We start from the raw sequence: 22,476 nt of genomic DNA, 5'->3' as shown, positions 1-22,476 counted from the left end.
CCAGGAGGCCGAGATGAGCCCCTAAACCGCAGGCTGCTGGAAGACACCTTACGAGCCAAGCCAACGGGGAACCCCCCATCCATCCACTGCACTGACTTAAAGTGACATCTCTGCTCTGTCCTGGGGCTCAACACTTGCATTGCCTGACAGCAGTGGTGACAGGACGAGTGGAGGATGATCTTCATCACAGCCACAGTTGTATAAGTATAATACTGGTACAGTATGTTCCCCCCAGGTGGTGTACTGGTTGAGGCTGTTGTGTTTGGCCCCATGTGGCATTCATGTTTTAGGACTGACTCCTGCCTGAGCATTCTTGCATGTCTCCGGCCCACAATTAAATTAGACTAGTCTAGACTGTCTATAACAGGGGTAGCAGGGGAGTCGGGGACAGACAACAGGAATCTATATCAACGTTTTATTTTTTAATTTTATTGTGTTGTGTTGTCAGAGTGATATGCCCTAAGTATCTAGCCACACTAAAATCTGGAGTATCCATTTACATTTTTACTTGAGAACTGATTTTAACCTCGTATGTCCGTGGCTACGTATGACGTAATGATTAATTTGTGCTTGATATGGCATTGGTTTCAGATTACATAGGCCTACATGTATACATGGGGGCATTACCTTTAATCCACCCGACACTGAAACATATCATTATTACGTCACCATCGAGGGCCAGTTATACCCTGGCATTGGTACATATCTTCATCACGTCATACGCAGCCACGGCATACGCATCAAACGACCCAAGTAACCACAGTATACTGCTAATCAACTTACAAATTACATATACATAGAGGCATTTCCTTTAATCCACCCAACACTGAAACATATCTTTATTACGTCACCATTGAGAGCCAGTTATACCCTGGAATTCATATCTTCATTACGTCATACGCAGCCACGGCATACACATAAAACGACCCAAGTAACCACAGTATACTATACTTTTCAACTTACAAATTACATACATATATACAATTTACATATACATGTATATATGTAATCTGAAACCTATCTTTATTACGTCACCATTGCGAGCCAGTTATAACCACTCACTCACCCGTATTAATAATTACTTGTTATGTTTTGTAGTGTTTTGTTGTTATTAATTATGTTTTATAATCGTTTAAAATGAATTACAATCATTTACAAGGTTCATTCAAGAGTTGTCAAATAAGGAATATTTTCTTTCAGTCTAACAGATAAACCCAAAGAAGATACTTAAATATAATAGAATCTAATAGGAAGAACGTGTCCTGACAAGCGTCAGGAAGACAGAGGTTAGAGACTTGTAGCACCTCGTTGTGAGAGACGAAGATAATAAGAAGATTATCAACACCACCTCCACCATGGCCTACAATAACATACAGGATCATCAGGATGTTCAAACAGTGCAGTGTGACTCTGATCAGCCCATAGTGACAATCAAAGCAGATGGGGTGGGCTAGGAGCGTGGCAACAATCATGGACATTCGTAAGGAAAGGTGCATATACCAGGAATGTCCCCATGAGGACTGCAAGGACAAGATTGTTGACCTTAAGAATGGAAATTACCGCTGTGAAATGTAGAAGAGAATTTCCTGAGTTCGAATATAGACTCAATATAGCAGACTTTCGCGGTGAGAAATTGGTGTCATGCTCCCAGGAAGTAGTTGAAGTCCTCCTGGCACAACTTGCACGCTCTGCTTGCGCACTAGTAGGCCAGCCTAGTACTGTATATGGCCTACTTGTGTGCAACAGTAGGCACTCGACAGAGTGCAGTACTAGTTACTACAGTCATTACCCATGGAAGAGTAGAATGGACCCATGGAAGAGTGTGTTAATTGCTCATGAATAATGATGTCATTATTAATTATGTACAGCGTCTAGTCGTGTTACAACACACAAGGCCTGGTCATACAACGGGCACAACTCCCAGACATCCTTAGCTGCGTATACGCACTGTCGCCATCGTAGAGATACTAAATATTCATCCCCTCACAGTCACTAAACGTTGACTGTGATCGAGGCCATCAAATAACACATTCAAATGCACACTTCTTGCCTGAGAACTTGTGAAAACGAGTTCAGAGAGCCAGTTGAGTGAGCATGCAAAGGAGGGAAGTTTATTAGCATAAATACATTTGCAAACATTAAAATACATGTTTGCTTTAAGGAAGCATGGTCTCTGCATGCAAGGTTCGTGAAATATTTGCACAGAGCCAAAGTGGAACAAAATTAAAAAAAAACTAATTACACACCTGGAGGCAAAAGAAGCATGCAGACATGTCTAATCAGTAGCCCAGCAAATCAGACTCACAATTACAAATACATGTGAATGCTAATATTATAATGTTGAGGCATTATGCAGTCTGCTTTTCTATTAATATGAAATCGTGTCCTCATTATCTAAACTACTCAGGGCTGATGCAAGTCGGGAACGATGCAAGTTGGGAATTCATGCCCCATCCGTTTATTTGTTTTGCTTGTTTTACAGATTACCCACCCACCCAGGCAGTGGGTGGGCCGACCGAACAACTAAAATATGCACATACAGGGATCCGTAAAGCCAATTGGTTGGTTGACCAATCAGGGAATTGCAGAGGACACACACACACACACACACACACACACACACTACACTGGTGGACCATAAACATCGCATTTTTAGGGAGGAAACCTTGGGCCGCATAAAATATGCCCTCGTGCCATGTTTGGCCCTCTGGCCAGACTTTGAACATACATTATCTGCACTAAACAATCTACAAACTGGACTGTGAGGTCGATCCTTCGAAAACAAGCACCCCTTTACCTCCTGCATTTGGTGATTCACAAGGCAGTCTGACTCTTGTGTCCTTTCTGTCCCTCAAATGAATGAACAGGATGTTCTGTCATGCCAGCTATTCTCCTTGCTTGTTTCCTGTCTGTGTTTTCACAGGGGGGGGGGGGGGGGGGGTGCAGATGGACGGACGGACAATGAGAGAGTAGTGGACAGACAGGAGAGAGAACAGAGAGTACAGCAATTAGAAAACATCACACAACATTGGCAGGACCCAGTTTGTGAATCATTATCAATTAGGCCTACTTCTACTTCAAATTCCAAAGTAGAAACAATTTGGCAGGCTATAGGTGCTATGGGTGCAAACTCTGTTATAACACGTTAGGAGCTTGTAGATCGGCTATTTTCTGCAAATGAGCATTTGTGCTCGTCGTAGACATACGCAGAGCAAGTTCAGTCAGGGAACCTCAGTGCAGTTGCTGCTGGCCATTAATTTGGCCGCCTCAGCGTCACGCTCTCATTCAAATGATTCACTCAACCAATCACACACTCACTCCATCTTCATACCGGCTACTTTAACCAGAGGTTTGCATTCCTAATCTTACTTGCTTGCTGCTGTATACAAACCTGCTGCTCACCCACCTCCACCAATACATTGCCAAACCATAATAAATATATTGCTCATCTTATATTCAATAAATATATATTCCATCCATTCTTGAGTTGTCCTGACTGAACAATATGTGTCAGGGTGAGTTCAGATTGTTCCGACTGCTCATTAGTCCGACCCATTACTAACCCTATGCCGCAGCCAAACCCTAACCATAATCGCATGCGGAAGCCACGGGGTGAGTCTTAATTACCCACGCAGTCGGTTGTAAACAAATCCCAAATGTTTATAAACAAATCCCAAAATGTTTATAAACAAATCACAAATGTTTATAAACAAATCACAAATGTTTATAAACAAATCACAAATGTTTATAAACAAATACCAAAATGTTTATAAACAAATCCCAAATCCCATGAGACTTGGTCCTACCCCCCCGACCATGAGACTTACTACAGGTCAACTGGTAGTGGTCCTACCCCCCCCATGAGACTTACAAATCCCAAATGTTTGTAAACAAATCCCAAATGTTTGTAAACAAATCCCAAATGTTTATAAACAAATCCCAAAATGTTTATAAACAAATCACAAATGTTTATAAACAAATCACAAATGTTTATAAACAAATCACAAATGTTTATAAACAAATACCAAAATGTTTATAAACAAATCCCAAATCCCATGAGACTTGGTCCTACCCCCCCGACCATGAGACTTACTACAGGTCAACTGGTAGTGGTCCTATTAACAACGTATACTGTAGGTTGCATATCACCATGCAGGCCTAAATGGGTTAAAGTACAAGACCTGTGAAATGCTCTTCTGGACTCCTGTCTGAGGAGGGAGGGTGGGGTGTGTCAGCGATGTTGCATATGCGTACATAGATTTTGTTTAGATGTCCAGAGGGAACGATTTGTTAAAGTGCCTGGATCCTGGCTCGTCAACAGGCAGTGCTGGATGGGAGTTGGGAGCACAGCGCTTCCCTGTCTGAAATTAATGTTCTTGCACCTGTCACTCAAATCGAATGCTCCTCTATGGATTCTGTGCGTGTGTGTGTGTGTGTGTGTGTGTGTGTGTGTGTGTGTGTGTGTGTGTGCGTGCGCGTGGCTGTGCGCATAATCCGCATATGCATGCGTGCGTGTGTGTACGCATGCACATTTCTCTCTGGACTCTCTCCCAATGAGATTGGTGCATCCCCTGTCATCTGGTGCCAAGTAACAGATGTGTGGTGAACACACACCCGTGCATGCACGCACGAACACACACACTGACACCTGCACATAATTCATAATAATGGTATTTTACAAGTCCATCTGAGTGGCTTAATAAACCTGCCAACAACTTGTCTGAGTCCCACCTCTGTTGTGTTTCATTATGTAAAACCACTATAGCGTCTCTATTCTGGGGGAAGAACATTCATCAAAAGTAGCCTATATGTACAAGCTCACAACACGTCACAATGCATGACTTTGTAGATTGGCTATTTTCTGAAAAAATATTTGGTGTACTTGCCCTATAGCCTCGACGACCTTACAGGCTTATGCAAAGGCTAAAATTTGAATTTACGTACAGTAGCATATTATGTAGACGCACTCATTATTATTGACAATTTGACATGGCATCATATAGTGTTTATAGTTTCAATGTACAGATTATTGATTTTCTTTGGATATTCTACTGTTAGACTGATGATTTTTTTGATCCGATGACTATTTCTATGTGCGGGTTGGTACCTCGATCATTAAGTGTGAATGGGTGAATGTAAAGCACTATATTCTATATTCTGTAACTGCACAAAGTAGCCAATCTCATGTTTAACACGACACATGACACATTTCACATGGACCCTATTGATGTTGCGCACCTACAGTAGGTGAGCCCCTCCCCCACTTCATAATGGCTCATGTCCATATATACTGTATGCCCTTCCATCCACTTTTCGCATCAAAGTTCCCCAGCTTAATTTTGTGACAAAGTTAGGTTTCGACTTGCCCTGCCTGCCCATGTCCAATCCAATCCAACTTTATTAATAGAGCACATTTAATCCCAGTCAGAGATAAAAACACAAATAAGAATAAAATATGGACTCTGGAAACTCATGAATGTAAAGCTCACTCTGGATTAAAAGCCTATAAAATAGAGTTTTACTGTAATACAGGTTTTACGTAAAAAACAGAGATTGAGGTGGCCAGTTTGACATGGAGGGGGAGTTCATTGCAGAGTTTAGAGGCAGCCACAGAAAAGGCTCCCCTATAGGGACTGCCAGCAGCAGCTTGCATGCCTTTTCATATTATTTCAAGGCATAATTGCCATATCACTCAAGGCAGCTTTAAGTACCGGAGTCCGGAGAAAATGGCCACAGCAGGTAGACGCAGGAAGACTGTTCTCCAAATGTATAATAGCAAAGAATAAATAAGGCGACACAACTTAACTTTAATTTAACTAGTTTATTTTTTCTTCTGTGATCTGAGGCCTTATTGCAAGTTTTGTAAGTTTTGAGTAAGCCCTTGAGAGAGAATCTTATTTTCTCAAGTTGTATTCAGTGTTGTATTGGTCTATTTGCCATGTGAAGGGGTTAAGGTTTATTTCCTCTTGAGGAGAATTAATGTCTAGCCACTAAAGTGGCATATATCACAAATTCACAATCCCACGTTGCATATTGCACTGGAATGGTTAGAATCTAACCCAAATCTCATTCACATCAAGCACTTTCAACCTTGCTTCAACTATAGCACAAGATGTACAAGATCATAATTTGTGTAATGTGATGCGTTGTGAGCATGTATATTAGATTCAACATAAAAAACAACAACATAAGGAACAGTAGTAGCATACAGCACTACATTATCTACATACAGTGAATACAAATTCAGAGTTACATGTCACTGAGGCTTTTTGTTTAAAGCTGCAGTGGCTGAGTGGACAAAACACCTGCTGTTATTCCAACCAGTTCCATCAGGTACCCTGGCTGACCAGGGGGGCGGCAGTTTAGAGACCAGGATTTCTGCATGTTTTTTGTGACACAGGGAGAACATGCAAATTCCACACAGAAAGGCCCTTTTGTCAACCCCACTCATGATCAAGATATGGGTACAATGACGCCGAGGAGAGAACACATAGCGCCCACATCTTCACAAGCGGGAATCGAACCCAGGACCTTTCCGCTGTGAGGCGATAGCACTAGCTGCACTACCGACTGCGCCACCGTGCCCAAGTTCTATAATCTCTATCGAGAGATTATTATTGCATTATTGTGAAGTGATGATTGAGGTGGTAATCAGGAATATATTTCCCCCAATCATGATAGATTGCTGGACATCTTTGGTTTAGAGCAGGGGTCTGCAACCTGTTTTGAAATGGAGTCTCTCCCTTGAGTTGGTTAGGCCATGCATGCACTTACACACAATTTGTGCGTGCGTGCGTGCGTAAGTGTAAGTGTGTTCGTGCAAGGGGCACTCTCATGCTTGAGCTTTATAGCTTTCCATTAGTAACAGTGGAGCAGACATGAGGTTACCATTAGTAACAGTGGAGCAGACAGGTACACAAGAGGGGTAGCTGGAAAGAAGACACTAGAAAAACAAGAGCGCTTCGATGCAGTGGTAATGACAGAGAGCGAGTTGAGGCAGAGACATTAGCCTGCATGGGAACAAGACGAATCTGTACTTAATCTAAGGTTCCTATTCAAAATTGGTTGAAAATACCCGACCTACAAGCTCCTTTTCACCTCTACGAGTCGTGCATATATATTCCCCACTGACCTTGTCTTTGTCCGGAAACGTCAACGTTTTTCCGCTTCTGTTTATTATGCCGGCCAAATGCAACACTGTTCAAAAGGTGTTGGCAAGCCGCGGCTGTTGGTTTTCCATGACGCAGTCAGATGATTACAGCAGAGGTTGAAGTGGTCAGATGTTTGAGATTGGAGACGAGATGCGGCGAGTCTGGTCATTATTGTAATGACTGGTGGATTTATTCTTTGTCGGAGTAGCCATGATGACAACAACTTTTCTTGTAATGTAGGAATTACACTTCTCCCACTTCCCAATCTGGGAAGGGGGAGGTGGATTGTGTTGGATTATTTTTGATCCTGGCTCCTATTGACTGCTCTTCCATGCACCGCCTCGCTGTGGTCGCTGGCCCAGGGCTGGTGGGGACATGTGGGGCGCTGCATGTGGCGAGACTGCAGGCCACAATCACAGGCAACACCGGAGCAAGGTGCCAAATCCCTTCCTGAATGTTTTCCCCCTGCGTGTGTTTCTGTGTTTTTATACAGGAACCTCAGGAGTCCCTTATGGGCCCATTTCTCGTAGTTAACCACTTAAACCCCAGCATCTGAATTATGGGGTACGCCATCTGTATTATGGTACGGACGCACGCACGCATGTGTATTGTGTACTACTATACACAATTACACACATGTGTGTGTGTGTGTGTGTGTGTGTGTGTGTGCGCATGCTCGTGCGCGTGTGTGCGTGTGCGTGTGTTTGCATCCATATGTGCACGCATGTGGTCCCCGCGGTGTGCAGGCTGTGGCCCCAATTTCACAATCACGATTACAATTTACAATTTAGGCATTTAGCAGACGCTCTTAATCCAGAGCGACTTACATTAAGCAAGAACAAAAAAGCATGGGAATACATCACATAAAAACATTTATCATGAAACATGCGTAAGCTAAGAAAGTAACAGTGGAATATCTATAATGAAACTATACATATAAGCTGTACATCTATACTACTATGCTATACATATGTAGGCTACTATGACGTGCTATGACTACATACAATGCACTTATGCTGTCTACATAACATGCTATAAGTCTGTATCAAATGCTATCTAAGTCTACAGAATTGCTATCTAAGGGGGTGGGGTAAGTGCTATGGGCCATGATGGAGTCTGAAAAGGTGAGTTTTCAGACTACGGCGGTACGGCGATAGAACCTTTCGGAACCTCTCCAGAATGTGCACGGCTTCGGAACCCCTCCAGAACGTGCACGGCTTCGGAAACCTCTCCAGAACGTGCACGGTGGACCATCTGGCTCCAGCAGCTCTCCACAGAAAATCCCATTCTCCTCGTCGGCCCCCTGGCTGCCTGGCAGAGCCGCAGCATATGGTTCATCATATGAAGTCACTACAATGGATGATATCTCCCACCATCAGTGGTGGAAAAAGATACTAAAATGTTTCGATTAAGTAAAAGTATCAATACTGCAATATAGAACGGGTGTGCACGCTTATCCGACATACCATTGGACCGACATGCGGAAAACAATCGGATTAAGGTTGGCGAACATACGTTAAGGTTGGCGACCATGTCAAGCGATGCGACGCCTTGTGAACTTGTAGATCGGCTATTTTCAAATGGCCAATATGTAGGGCTGAAGTGGTTACTGTATGTTTTGTGTCATAATTGTCAAGTTCATAGACCGTGCGCCTCTCTCTTTCTCTCTGAGCTCCGGCTTTGATCTCAATAATCAATGACGGACAGGTGTGCGATTGTGTCCAGACATCCCCGCAGGTGTTTAATAAAGAAGCGCCACAGGATGAGCACTTTGATGAGTGTGGACACACTTACACACACACACACACACACACACACACACTCGCATGCACGTACACTCACACACACACACACACACACACACACACACACACACACACACTTGCACGCATGCACACTCTCTCACACACACACGCACGCACACGCACACACACACACACACACACATACACATACACACACACACACACACACACACACACACACACACACACACACACACACACACACACACTAAGGCTGTACCCTAGCCCTTTTTTTAGGACTCGAACTTCGGCAGGAATTTTCGAGCGAACATCCGGACCATTTGTTTCTAATTCATTTAAAAAATAACCGTCTCGATCAGAGCGCACAGCGCGTCTCCCCCGCTATTTATCAATCTCTCTCGTCTCTCCCAACACACACACACACACAAAAGAAAAATCCGATCCGCAAATCCGATCAAAAAAAGCTAAAAGCTGCGCAGTTTACATCCAAAAGAATGTGTCACTCTCTCGGTTCTGCACTGCTGTACTGGAGAAGTATAGCACTTTCGGTTCTGATCACTGTCGAGGGCATGCAGCTTAACACAGCACAGAGAGAGAGAGAGAGAGAGAGAACTAACCTTTTTCTCTAATTGACCAGCAAACTGCAATCCACATTGTTATCCTTGATCCAACTTGCTGTGCAAAGATGCATTTCACCCTATTTTCTACACCGTTTTGCGATGGTGCTGGTGTGTGTGTGTGTGTGTGTGTGTGTGTGTGTGTGTGTGTGTGTGTGTGTTGCTGATTTTTTTTGACATGCTCATATCACGCCGAGATATATTTTCGAGTTAAAAAAATAGATTTAATTTTATAGAAAAAGAAAAAGAAAGAATGGTTCAAACCCAAGCAGAAAGTATTCATGACCATGTTTATTAAGGTAATACAGTCTAGGTGAAGTTGGGCCCAAATACATGGTATATATCACCTGTGGCCCTCACCCCACCCGGAGATCAGGTTATAATTATAATTATATATTCTTTTTACTTTTGTTTGTCATGGCTGCATGGCATATATGCCCAGCCCTATATGCATGCGTGTCATGCACACAAAACACACACACACACACACGCACACGCACACGCACACACCATAAATGATCACGTAATATGACCATATTGTTGGTCATGGTAGGTAGCGGAGCGCCCTGTAGGCCCCAAAGTTATTAGTGCGGCACTGCCCCTGCTGCCACTCTTAGATCTCCATATATGGAGATCACCTGTTCTGTCATTCTATATGTTGATCTGACCTCATCAAATCCTGTATAGTGAAGACACGCTCCATATATGGCCAGTACAGAATTCATTCCATATGTTGATCTGACCCCCCACGCCAAAGCACCAGCGCTCGCCCAGCAGTTTTCCGTCACCCAGGCGGATGCATGCACACACACCCTTTAGGGCGAGGTTGCTTCTCACCCTCAGGGTGTCTTACTGGTAACTCACTCGAAGTGCACAAACAGTTCACAGATTTTTTTCCCTCTGAAACCTAGGTAGTTTTACTTAATCATTTATCATGTTACACACTGTGCTAGTGGTTTTTCAAGTGGTTCTACTGATTGTTATACATTGTATATACTGGTCCAAGCCAAAGCTTAATTCCTGGTACAATGCTTGGGTATCAGAATAACTGCTTGCTTGCTATCACATGATGCTGTATATGTTTTTACCAGACCTAGCATTGTGCCAACTTTGTGACTCTGCGGCCACACAAGACTGACCGGCCGCTTGAGCCTTAATTGGGCCTGGCAGAGAAGTGTGTCCATACACTTGGGGCGGACTGTGTCTCCCTATACCTACCTCCCTCCTACCTACCTCTCCCTACCTACCTATACCTACCTACCTAACTCTCCCTACCTACCTCCCTACCTACCTCTCCCTACCTATACCTATACATACCTACCTATCTATCTACCTATACCTACCTACCTCCCTACCTCTCCCTACCATACCTACCTCCCTACCTACCTTCTTACCTCTCCCTACCTACCTACTGTACCTACCTCTACCTACCTACCTATACCTACCTACCTACCTACCTATCTACCTACCTACCTCCCTACCTACCTACTTACCTACTTACCTCTCCCTACCTACCTATACCTACCTACGGTACCTACCTACATACCTACAGTACCTACCTACAGTACCTCATTCATCTAGTTGGTTCAACATGCAGCTATCAAGGTGTTGGAACTTGGAGAAGAGACCACATGCATCTTAGCATCCCTCCATTGTCTTCCAATTGATTTTAGAATCAATTTTACGATGGCATTGATTACATGTAAGGCATTCAATGGATTAGCCCTATAAGTGACCTCTTTACCTCTTATAGTATACAGGGGCTCTTAGGTCATCAGAAAAGGCTCTGCTCTCACTATGGCACCTTTCATCTGTGTCCTTTTTTTTATACAAGCTTAGTTAAATGAGATCTTCATTCTATCTAGGTCTTTACTTGCTCTATAAATACAGTTTTGCACTCGAGGACCGTTTTACATTTCTTGAGTTGAATAAAAGACTGGGATGTGGGAGGAGATGCAGCTGTTGAGGGGCTAAGTGAATTTATACTCTGTCAACGCATTCTCACTCTCATTTTGTGACAGTTGATCAATTTCTGACCAAGTGATAAAGGTAGGCCTATACCCCTGTCATGTGTACCTGACACGTGCATGTTGACGAGGAGGATGGAATCATAACCGATTCCGGTTTTGCCAGGGGTGAGGATGTCCCTCATGTACGTCATCAAGTCTGCGTTGCTAATCAGCCAGGTACTATATGTCATCCTGCTGTGCTGCCGTGTCCCCTGATGTCCCAAAACCAATCAATGTGTGTGAGGGTGTGTGTGAGTACAATTTACAATGTACAATTTAGGCAATTATCCAGAGCACTGAAAGTGACTTACTGCAAGCAACGTAAACACATCAAATGCATACACACTATAGTGTAGTCAAGTGCCATATGCATTATAGGGTTTAACCTCAAACAAATTGCAACTGAAACTCTTTCAACTTTTTTTGTTTCATAAATATGTTAGTACAACATATTAAAAGTCCTATAAGAAATCCCAGTGGTGGAACACATTGAAAGTGCTAAAATATGTGATGGTAGCCTACCATTAACAACCTATATAAGGCAAAATTCTGATTTAAGTAACATGTGACATGTCAAACTAGGGGATTTTCATGATTCTGAATCCATTGCAAGCATTTGTTTTGCACAAAAAACAATCCTTGGGCTAAACACGTCCATAGCCGTCATCACAAATGGTTATACTGTTGTGCAAAACAGTTATGTTATCAAAGAATAACAGTGCAACATTGAGCAATGTGCTCTCCTAAAAAGTGCTAATTCTTGTAAGCGAAGCGAGGGTGAGATAGAGTAGCAGACTGTCTCACATTTTAGAATCCAATATAGTAATGTAATAGAACTTTAATAGACAAATAGGTGTGAGTAATAAACTAAAGGTATGCATATTTAATTTAATTAAGTAGGTTTGCTGTCATTATACAGTATATCTATATTAAAGAGACCTGTAATTAAAAACCTGCAGCAATTTAATTAAATCACAAAACCATCAGCCAGCAATTAAATATTGTCAGAGGACACAAAAAGGCGAAGTAGAAAACTTCCTCAAATGCTTATTTTAGTGTAAGTCTCTCTCATATTATTGCTCGTCGTCACGTATCCCTGTAAGTACATAAAACACACAAGCAGTGCCAGGCCGCAGGCCTCCCGAGTCCCTCACCACATATATCACCATTCCCTGAACCTCAGCTTCAATCCAATCAGTTAGACTAATTATTGGACTAGCGCTTGATTTGATTAGTTTAAGTGTGTGTGTGTGTGTGTGTGTGTGTGTGTGTGTGTGTGTGTGTGTGTGTGTGTGTGTGCGTGTGTGCGTGCATGCGTCTGTGCGTTTGTGTGCACGTGCATATGGACCCACACAGTGGAGGTCATCATCTGGGCGACCACCTCACGCCTAATTTGATTAATTTTGCCCCCGTGGCATTGAGACTTAATCTAAATGAGATGAAATGAGCTAGAGAATGACACACACACACACACACACACACACACACACACACACACACACACACACACACACAGACAAACACACACACACTCTCACCCCAATTTTCATTCAAGGACACACGCTGCGCTGATGCCACCCAAACCGCACGTCAAATTGTGTGTGTATTCCTCGCCACGTGGATTCTGTATTGATCCTGCAAATGCACTCTGCATGTTATACTGCGTTTGTACGTGTCCAAGATCCCATCTATATTTCCATAATGTGTACTTTGTAACAGTATAGTAGAAGTACTCAGATCAAAGTTAAAGGCCTATATTCAAAATGATAATTATACACAAGTATTAGCATTACATTACAGCAAATACATTATTCATTATTATTTCACTTTTTTTATTTCGTAAAATGATTTATAGAATAGATCTTCAAGCTCAAAATCACTTCATGTCACACATGAACTTGTAAATAAATTATAAAATGTTTTTTAACCAATAAAGTGGTTATGTACTGTAGGTGTAATCTGAATCCAAGCAACCCAAAGATTAAAGAATACTTGGAGTCAAAATAAAAACGTTTGCTTCTGAGATCAATTGCAGTAGAACTATTAAAAATTATAACACCAATAAAAAAAGGATTTAAAATCCACCACTGCTTTGTAAAGAACCAGGGCAAACCAATAAACCAAAAAGAGTCAAACGTACAAACACACGTGGTCAATACAATTTACAGATATTTTTTGCTGCCTCTACTTTGGAGTGTTTTGTCATGTGCGTGTTGGCCTCCCTCAGCTAATTTCCTGTCCCTTGCTGTTATTGAGCAGCCTAGCTAAACCAAAACCAGAGACGGGAGAGTGACAGCCATTGATCTGTTTGTGATCACATTCAAACAGCTGTGTCTCTCCGTGGAAGGAGATTGGACCCAGTTAGGCTAACCTGGTAATTTATCACACCACCTGTTGAGGTTGTGCTAATCAAATGTGTGTGTGTGTGTGTGTGTGTGTGTGTGTGTGTGTGTGTGTGTGTGTGTGTGTGTGTGTGTGTGTGTGTGTGTGTGTGCGTGCGTGTGCGTGTGCGTGCGTGCGTGTGTGTGCGAGTGTGTGCGTGTGGCGTGCGTGTGTGTGCATAGCCGTGGGAACTAGTGTGCTAAGGGTGCAGGCGTGCAGCCACACCCCCACCATCAGACCCATATCAGACCCAAATCTTGTCAGCAGACACCCTAAGATCATTAATTACTTTGTAAGTGCTCAAATGCAGCCGTTAGATCTAGAAGTAAGAGAACGGATACACGTTTCTTGTCAGCAGACACCCTAAGATCATTAATTACTTTTACAAGTGCTGTTTTCTGTGCTGTGACCTTTCCTAAAGCCAGATTGGAATTTGTTATGCACATTATTGTTCTGTAGAAACATCCAATTGATGAAAGATGCATTCTTCTAAAACCTTGCCCAGAAAGGGCAGATTTGAAATGGGTCGATAGTTACCCAAAACAGAGGGATCAAGATTGTGTTTCTTGAGTAGGGGCCTAACTACAGCAGTCTTCAGTGAGTCTGGAAAGATGCCTGATTGTAGAATGTAGAGAGTTGTTTACAATTTTTAGGATATCTCAGACTCCAATCACACTGTCTAAAACCTCTTTGAGAAAGTTGGTGGGAATTGTATCCAATGAACAGGAGGATGATGTCATCTGTGATATGGTTTTGCAGAGTTCGTCTTCATCAATTGCGCAGAAAGATAATAGGCTCCCCCTGGAGAGATCTAACCTGGGACCATTAGCTGCTGTTTGAGGGTTTGAGCTATAGCAGCACCATTCATAATATCAGCTCTAATGTTACACATTTTGTTATAAAAAAAGCATGGGGGGGGGGGGGGGGGTTAAAAGTCGTTCAATGGTAGAGAATAGGACATTTTTCTTGTTCTCATAATAATGCCAGAGAAATAATTATGCCTGCCTTGCCAGATGCAAGGCTTTGTTATAGGCGACTGTTGACTTTTTAAGAATCTCTAGTCTAGGTGGATGGTGAGTTTGTTTTTTCTCCAAGCTCGCTCAGCTCTACGACATTCTTGCTTCAGTGAACGTGTATGCTCATTTATCCAGGGTGTTACTCTGGTGTTCTGTTTCTTTATTGTTTTCAAAGGAGCCACTATGTCAAGAGCTGACTCTAGTTTAAGATAAAAAATTTGAACCATATCATTCACTGGGGGAGTATCGGAGTATCGGAATAGTATATTCAGTGATGTTTTTCTCCAGATCAGAGACAGTCATATTAAAACACATTGGTGACTGCCCCATGGTTCGACTTCGACCTGCCGTTAGTTCGACCATGCATTAAGGTTGGAGAACATGCATTAAGGTTGGAGAACATGCATTAAGGTTGGAGAACATGCATTAAGGTTGGCGACCGGATTAAGGTTGGCGAACATGCGTTAAGGTTGGCGAAGGGATTAAGGTTGGTGACCGGATTAAGGTTGACGAATATGCGTTAAGGTTGGCGAAGGGATTAAGGTTGGTGACCGGATTAAGGATGGCGAATATGCGCTGCAGCTTCCGTGCTTGCGGTTATGTTTAGGCTAAATAGATTTTCAATCATTACCATTCTCTGTAATCTGCTGAGCCTGATTAATTCCTTGTGTCAATTTTGTTTATCAATCAATCAAAGGTTAGGGTTTTTAATTGAAGTGTCTTGTTTTTCCTCTACCTACACAGAGAATCATTATTGCTTTTCCGGTAGAAACCAGCTTACTCCATTTTTGTTTATGTTTTTCAAAAATAAACGCTATTACGTCTGTGTGTGTGTGCCTATAGACAAACCCCTCCACTGCTTCTATATTGGTAGTGTTTTAGTGTGTGTGTGTGTGTGTGTGTGTGTGTGTGTGTGTGTGTGTGTGTGTGTGTGTACATGTGCATGCATGCGTGCAGGCGTGCGTGTGTCTCAGAGCCTGGTGCTGTTGACTATAGGCAACTACGTATAGGCAACTATAGGCGCTAGCCGCACGGAACGGGTCAAATCATCTTATGGTCCACTACCTTTTCCACCCTCTACTCACCAAATCCTTTTTGCTAAAAATAGCCAATCTACAAGATCCATGAATCAGAATCGGCTTACTTGTCACAGTTTTACAGGTAAAAAGGTGGGTAGTTGCCATCGTGTCATTTTTTCAAGAAAAACTAAGAAAGAAGAAGAGACGATGGGTAAGGAGATCAAGGCAGGAAAAGAAAGAAAGAAAGTTTGAGCTTTTACCACAAAAGGTACAGGTAAAGGGTTGTCTTCTGTGTGGGTCTTAGATATTTACAAGCTTTTGCCACAAACGGTACGATTGAAACCTCGAAATCCATTCTGAGCTTGTAGATCTACTATTCACTGAATGTTCACCCCAAAATAGTGATGCTAGGTTTCAATTAGTTAGGAATTATAAGTAAAATTATTAATGTTCAAACAAGACTTAAGAATAACATATCCGTGCCTTAATCTATGTTATGGTGTTATGGTCTCTTAAGTCTGTTTGCAGCTCTAACTGCAGAAAATGGTTATCAGTCAGCTAGCTCATTCAAAATGCTGCTGCCAGAGTTCTAACTTTACCAATTACAGAACTCTGCACTGGCTTCCAGTGAGATAGAAATCTAGATATTGCAGATGTAGATTGCTGCGCATCTTTAAACCACTCAATGGTTTATTGCCTAAATATCTAGCTTTTACAATGCAAAACACAAATCAGTCTCAGATTCAGCTAAAACAGCAGCCATGATTGAATTGACTGTTTAAATAGTTGAATCAATGATTGTTTCATTCTGTATACGATTCTGACTGCATTACAGTATCTATTATAGTTAGCTATCATTCATTACTGAAATGTCGATTCTGACCCGATTCTACAAAATGACTACTTGACATATGGGTTATATACTTATGTGCATGTGTGAGTGCGTGCGTACGTGTGTGTGTGTGTGTGTGTGTGTGTGTGTGTGTGTGTGTGTGTGTGTGTGTGTGTGTGTGTGTGTTACGTGCCACATAGTGTAGGGTTGCTCTGTCTCTCCTTCCCTCCACTCTCTCATTCTCTGCAAGTCCCCAGTCACCTCATCTGTCAATCAGCCTGTTACCTGACTCCACCCTCATCCAATCACCACCACCTGCTGCCTATAAAAGGCTGATAGTCCCATCTGGGCTCACTCTCTCAACCAGTACACCGCAGTTCAGTTGTTTGTTTGTAGCCCTGTCCCTGCTAGCCTGGCTAATAAGCCAGACCGAAGCAGGGCTCCGTTGGCAAAAAAAAGGCCTGCTGACAGTGTTGTGTGATATTAGTCTGGCTTATTAGTCCCTGCAGCATCATTGATGTCCCCCTTTGATCGACCCCAGAGCAAACCTTATGTTTTAGTTTAATGTTCTACTAATGTAAATTCTATTCTATACTAAATTCTATTCTATACTAATGTAAATTCTATACGCCCTACAGTGTGTGTGTGTGTGTGTGTGTGTGTGTGTGTGTGTGTGTGTGTGTGTGTGTGTGTGTGTTTTCTGAGTGTGCATGCCCGCCTGCCCGCCTGCATATGAATCTATCCAGAAAAACACTGTTTCTCGACACAACCAAGATCGCCTGATCAAACAATCCATCGAATGGCTTTCTTCTGCCTAAAGCTGGCCAACTTCAGAAAAGCAACTTCAGAAAAGCACTTTCTTGTCAGCCTCCATCTCCAATCCTCTCACACCCTTCTTGTCTTCCCTGGAGAACATTTGACATGGTCCACCGTCCAATCATCCTCCAACACCCCCCCCCCCCCCCCTCTCTTTCTCTCTCAGACTGACTTTCAAATATAGTTTGATGTTTTTCTCTCAATCATCCATTTATTTCTTTCTCTCTATTTCTCTCTCTCTCTCTCTCTCTCTCTCTCTCTCTCAATCTATCTTCCCTCTCCCCAGTTATATTTTCAGCATGAGACATCTCTTCCTTGTCCTGTGTAGTGGCTTCTCACAGGGCAGCTGCAGACTGTAAATCAATAGAGGCTTCTGTCTGTGCCATGGGGTGGGATGGGAGGAGGGGTATATTGTAAACAAAAGCTTTATGGCCGTGCCACATTACAGATTAGCTATTGATCCTTCTCTTCGATCTCCTTCTGCCTCTGTCTGACTTTATTTCATCTTTGTCACATTTCCCCCCGTTCTGGCGTCCCACTAATTTGTCACTGAGACAGACGGAAAGAAAGACAGGCAGAAGGTGACAACATTTTATTACAGCTCCCATCAGCTATCTGAACACAGGCGAGACACGTAGGCTAAAGGTAGACTGACAGTCGGCTCTATGGACATGTCTGTCTGTCTGTCTGTCGACAGACAGACAGACAGACAGACAGACAGAGACAGAACACAGTGCTGTCCGTGTGACCTGTAGACAATCGCATGCCAAAAATATCCTATCTACAAGCTCCCAAGGCGTCGTGACTCATGGCTATATCCCCTGTGGACAGTCTGCCCCGGACCGTCTGAAAGCTGCCTTCCCTGTGCATAAACAGGTAGATGGACAGGCAGACAGACAGAGAGTCAGGCAAATTGATAGACTGCACACCGCTGTCCCACATGAGCTAACGAAGCCATCTGCCCAATCTCCAGCAGGCACCCTCCTCTCCCCTCGTCTCATCTCCGCTCCTTTCCAGCAGGCAGGCTGATAAGGACGGAGGGCGGTAAGTGGAATTGACCAATTGACTGTGTGCAGGGTTTACCGCCTGTCCAGGCAGCTCAGTCAGGGTGATTACACCGCTATAGAACAAGGTATCAAACATCACTGGACACGAGGGTTAAGTCTTCACTCCCTCTGAAAGGTGTCCACTGAAAAGCTGAAAGGGAAGACGGGAGTATTTATCTTACTGTGGGAGAGAGTTTACACTGTGGAGTGTACACTTGTACCATACAGTGTACGTATATGTGTGCACACACACACACACACACACACTCACCAACAGATGTCTAACGTGTCACACCCCGAGTGTCGTCGACGCATTGTGCGCTTCTAGATTTATGAACATTTGATACAAATCTTGAAAATGTTTGCCTATAATGGCACACCCAAAATAGGGGTCCCAGATTGAAAGTGGACAAAGTGATGTTATGGTTGAACCAGGCATGATACACTTCCAAATATCCTCCTCTTTAAACAGTAGCTTCTGAGCACCAATATTATGGAACAGTGTTGATTTTGAGAGCAGATTTTGATTTAGTTTTAGACATCTTTTGAGTAAAATCTACAGTTGAGTTTGTTGACTAAAATGTATGGTGGCGGCTTTGATGGCATCCTAATGCCTGATTTTACACTTGGTTGCATGCTGAAAATAGCAGATCTACAAGTTCACAACGTGTTACAGCACGACACATTGTGAGCTTGTAGATCTGCTATTTTCAGCATGCAACCAAACATAAAATTACTAAATGTCTTTAGTTTCTACTGGATCTCTTCTCCACTAGTCCCTCCCTAAAATAGTCTAGTTTTATTTTTTTATGAAAATGTCAATATATAGTTTTAGTCACCATAGCTTTGTTTTTCTTTAGTCTTTCTTTAGTTTTCGTCAGTGGAAAAAGGTATTCAACGAACATTTGTCATAGTCGACGAAATCGAAGTGTACATTTTCGGTGGCTTTAAGAGCTAGTGGAGAACACCACACACTTTCACTGTGAAAGCATCCTGTGCGTATGACAGATGACAAATACAGTGCATACAGTACGTACACAGAGACACTCACCCAGACTCACACTAGTCGCGACTCGCTAGTCAAAATGGCTCAACTAATCACTTACTGTTCATCTGCGAACACGGAAAAGATGTTCTGTTCGAAGCATTTAGGCAAAATATGTGCCAGAACCAGCCAAACGCGCCGGCATGAGGGAAAAAGTGAGGGGACATTGGTGAAGGGACGGACGGGGACTGTGGTGGACTTAGCAGACAGTTTCTGAAACAATTATATTTGCAATGCTCAGGGTTGCCCTTGTCAGTGTTTGCCAGAGGAAAACCAACGCTGCAACCGAATGACTGCTATGCCCCAAAGTGTTTGCGATTTTTGAGAGGTATTGCTACATGCTGATAGCTTCAGCAAGTTCAGCAGCATTCTGTGCATGGTGAAACGATCGTTTAAAAGCACAGGAGATTTTGCTTCTCCCAGCATATATGTGCCAAATAAAGTGCAATGCCTTTTATGCTTAGCTGGTTCACCCTATCACTTTAGTTGTCCTCGCCACTACTGCTGAATGGGGAAATCACTTACTTTCTTAAAATGTGAAGTGATTAAAGCCTGATATATTCTCAAGCAAAAACAAAGAATGATTAAGTGCTGACAGCGAGTGTAGCACAGGCTATTAGTTAAGATGCTGTCCCTCTAAGACCCCTTTTCCACCAGTTGGTTCCCATTGGGAACCGGTTTAGTTATTTTTGGTTTTTAGTCCATGAGCTCCAAAATTGGTGGGCAAACTAGACCTATATTAAATTGTTTATAGGATTAATACAAGTAAATTAATACATGATAACCCTTCCACAGTAGTAGCTTTTTCATATTATCGATTATTTTGCATATTTTCCTACATAATGCCTAATTTGCATATTTAAAAATGTAAAATTTGTAATACAATAAATCATTCTCTTCGTGTAAGTACTCAATTGGGTAAGTTTCATGGTGATAACAATCTAATATATAGGTATGGTTTTGCCTATACTCAATTCATAATTAACGTTTCAATTTTGGAGCTATGGCTAAAAACCAAAAAGAACTGTTCCCACTGGGAACCAACCGGTGGAAAAGGGGCCTAGGTGTAATGTGTTTCCAGGGCCTGGAAACACATTACACCTAGTTCCTGGCCAAGAATCCAATCCCACTGATGTTAGCCTTATTCTTTCCTATACTGTAGCTCCGTAAGGGAGTGGTTGCACCACTCAAAAATACCTACAATCAAGGTACAGTATGTCATAATAGTCCAACATTTGTGTCTTATGTGTCTGATAGTGTGGCATGTGTCGGTCTTGAACGAACGGGTCAAATGAACCAGTTCTTTTTGGTTAACAAAATGAACTAGATCAGGCTGTTCAGATGCAAATGCGAGGCAGTGAGAAACCGCTCCGCTTTCCTCATTCAGCGCGAGCTGGAGGGTGGGGCCGGTCTCTCCCGACTCCCACAACACAGAAACAGCTACAGTAGCAGAGGAGAAGGGGGTGGTGACTGAGACTGAACGAAAAGGACCAGTCCGCCAGCCAAACTAACTGTGAAGTAATGTGATGTGGTTTTTTAATCTGTACAGCAGGTGGGATTGTTTCATTATTGTCCTTGTATATACTTTGGGATTTAGTTTATTATAATTTTTTAAGTGCCGATTGGTGGACTTCTAAATGCATACAGTGGATGTTTTCAGGTAAATTACATTTACTCTTAACCTTTTGTTAGTGACTAGAATTTCGCCGCCCTTCGAGATGCTCATCCTAGAGTTATGTTGCAGCGAATAAATAATGCGCGGAAGAACTTGGCATCCGACTGTGTGTTTTGTGGCGATGAAAGGTGGTGTGTGTGCATGTGTGTGACTGGCTGGCCAGCCTCCACTGCATGTTTCAGCTGTGTTTTTAAACCCATGTATTGTGGCCGTCACATGTAGTAACGGATGGCTACACATCGTAGACACCCGCACACGGGTAAATAGTATGTGTACTGTCCATGGAAGTCAGCAGCAGTGATGCTGCAGCAATGCGGGCCCGAGCTAATGTGACGCGCAGGTTTTCATTTGTTAAGAGATAGTGGCCATCTGTGTGCAGCCTAATTACTGGTTTCTCTTTTTTCAGCTCTCTGTAGTTGTTGAGCACTATTGTTTTGACTTTCAGTTTGCAAATACATTTTAAAATGTGGCTTCACAGTTGTGTCGTTTTTGACAGGACGTCATGGACCCATTGGGAGTTGAGTTCCCTTCTTTGTTTTGGAGTGGCTCATTTATTGGAGGATATGGACAACTCGTATGGGCATTTATTGGAGGATATGGACAACTCGTATGGGCATCACCTACTGCCAATTATTTGACCCCTTTTTTATCAAAGTTTTTAGTCATGCTAATGAATTCCTCCGACTGCTTGCCACTGGTGTTGTACATACCCTACTGGCTCACCTGCCAGTGAGGAGTCCCCACCGGGAGGATGTACTGTACTGTAGCTCCTTCGTCATTCAACATTCCCACTGACAGGTGCCGCCTCAGCCCATAGCAGCAGTATTTGCAGTGACACAGATTGGCCTCTCCTCCCTCAACTGTGTTCGTATAGATGCTCGACAAGCCGAACACACTGTGGTGGATTCAAACCAGTCTGAGTGGTGGGTAGGTATTTTATCCCTGTGCCACTAATTCACCCTCCCAGTGAAGGGGACATATTTACAGGAAAGCAACGACATGCATGCATACACCCATATAGGATCGTACTAGACACAGGGGCAGGGAGACCAGCATCAGCAGGATGACACTTTAGCTGCAAATCCTAGCTGCCATGCATGCT

The sequence above is a fragment of the Protomyctophum bolini genome (assembly GCF_963924005.1).
Source record: "Protomyctophum bolini genome assembly, chromosome: 11".
Taxonomy (NCBI): domain Eukaryota; kingdom Metazoa; phylum Chordata; class Actinopteri; order Myctophiformes; family Myctophidae; genus Protomyctophum; species Protomyctophum bolini.
This window is presented reverse-complemented; position numbering follows the sequence as displayed.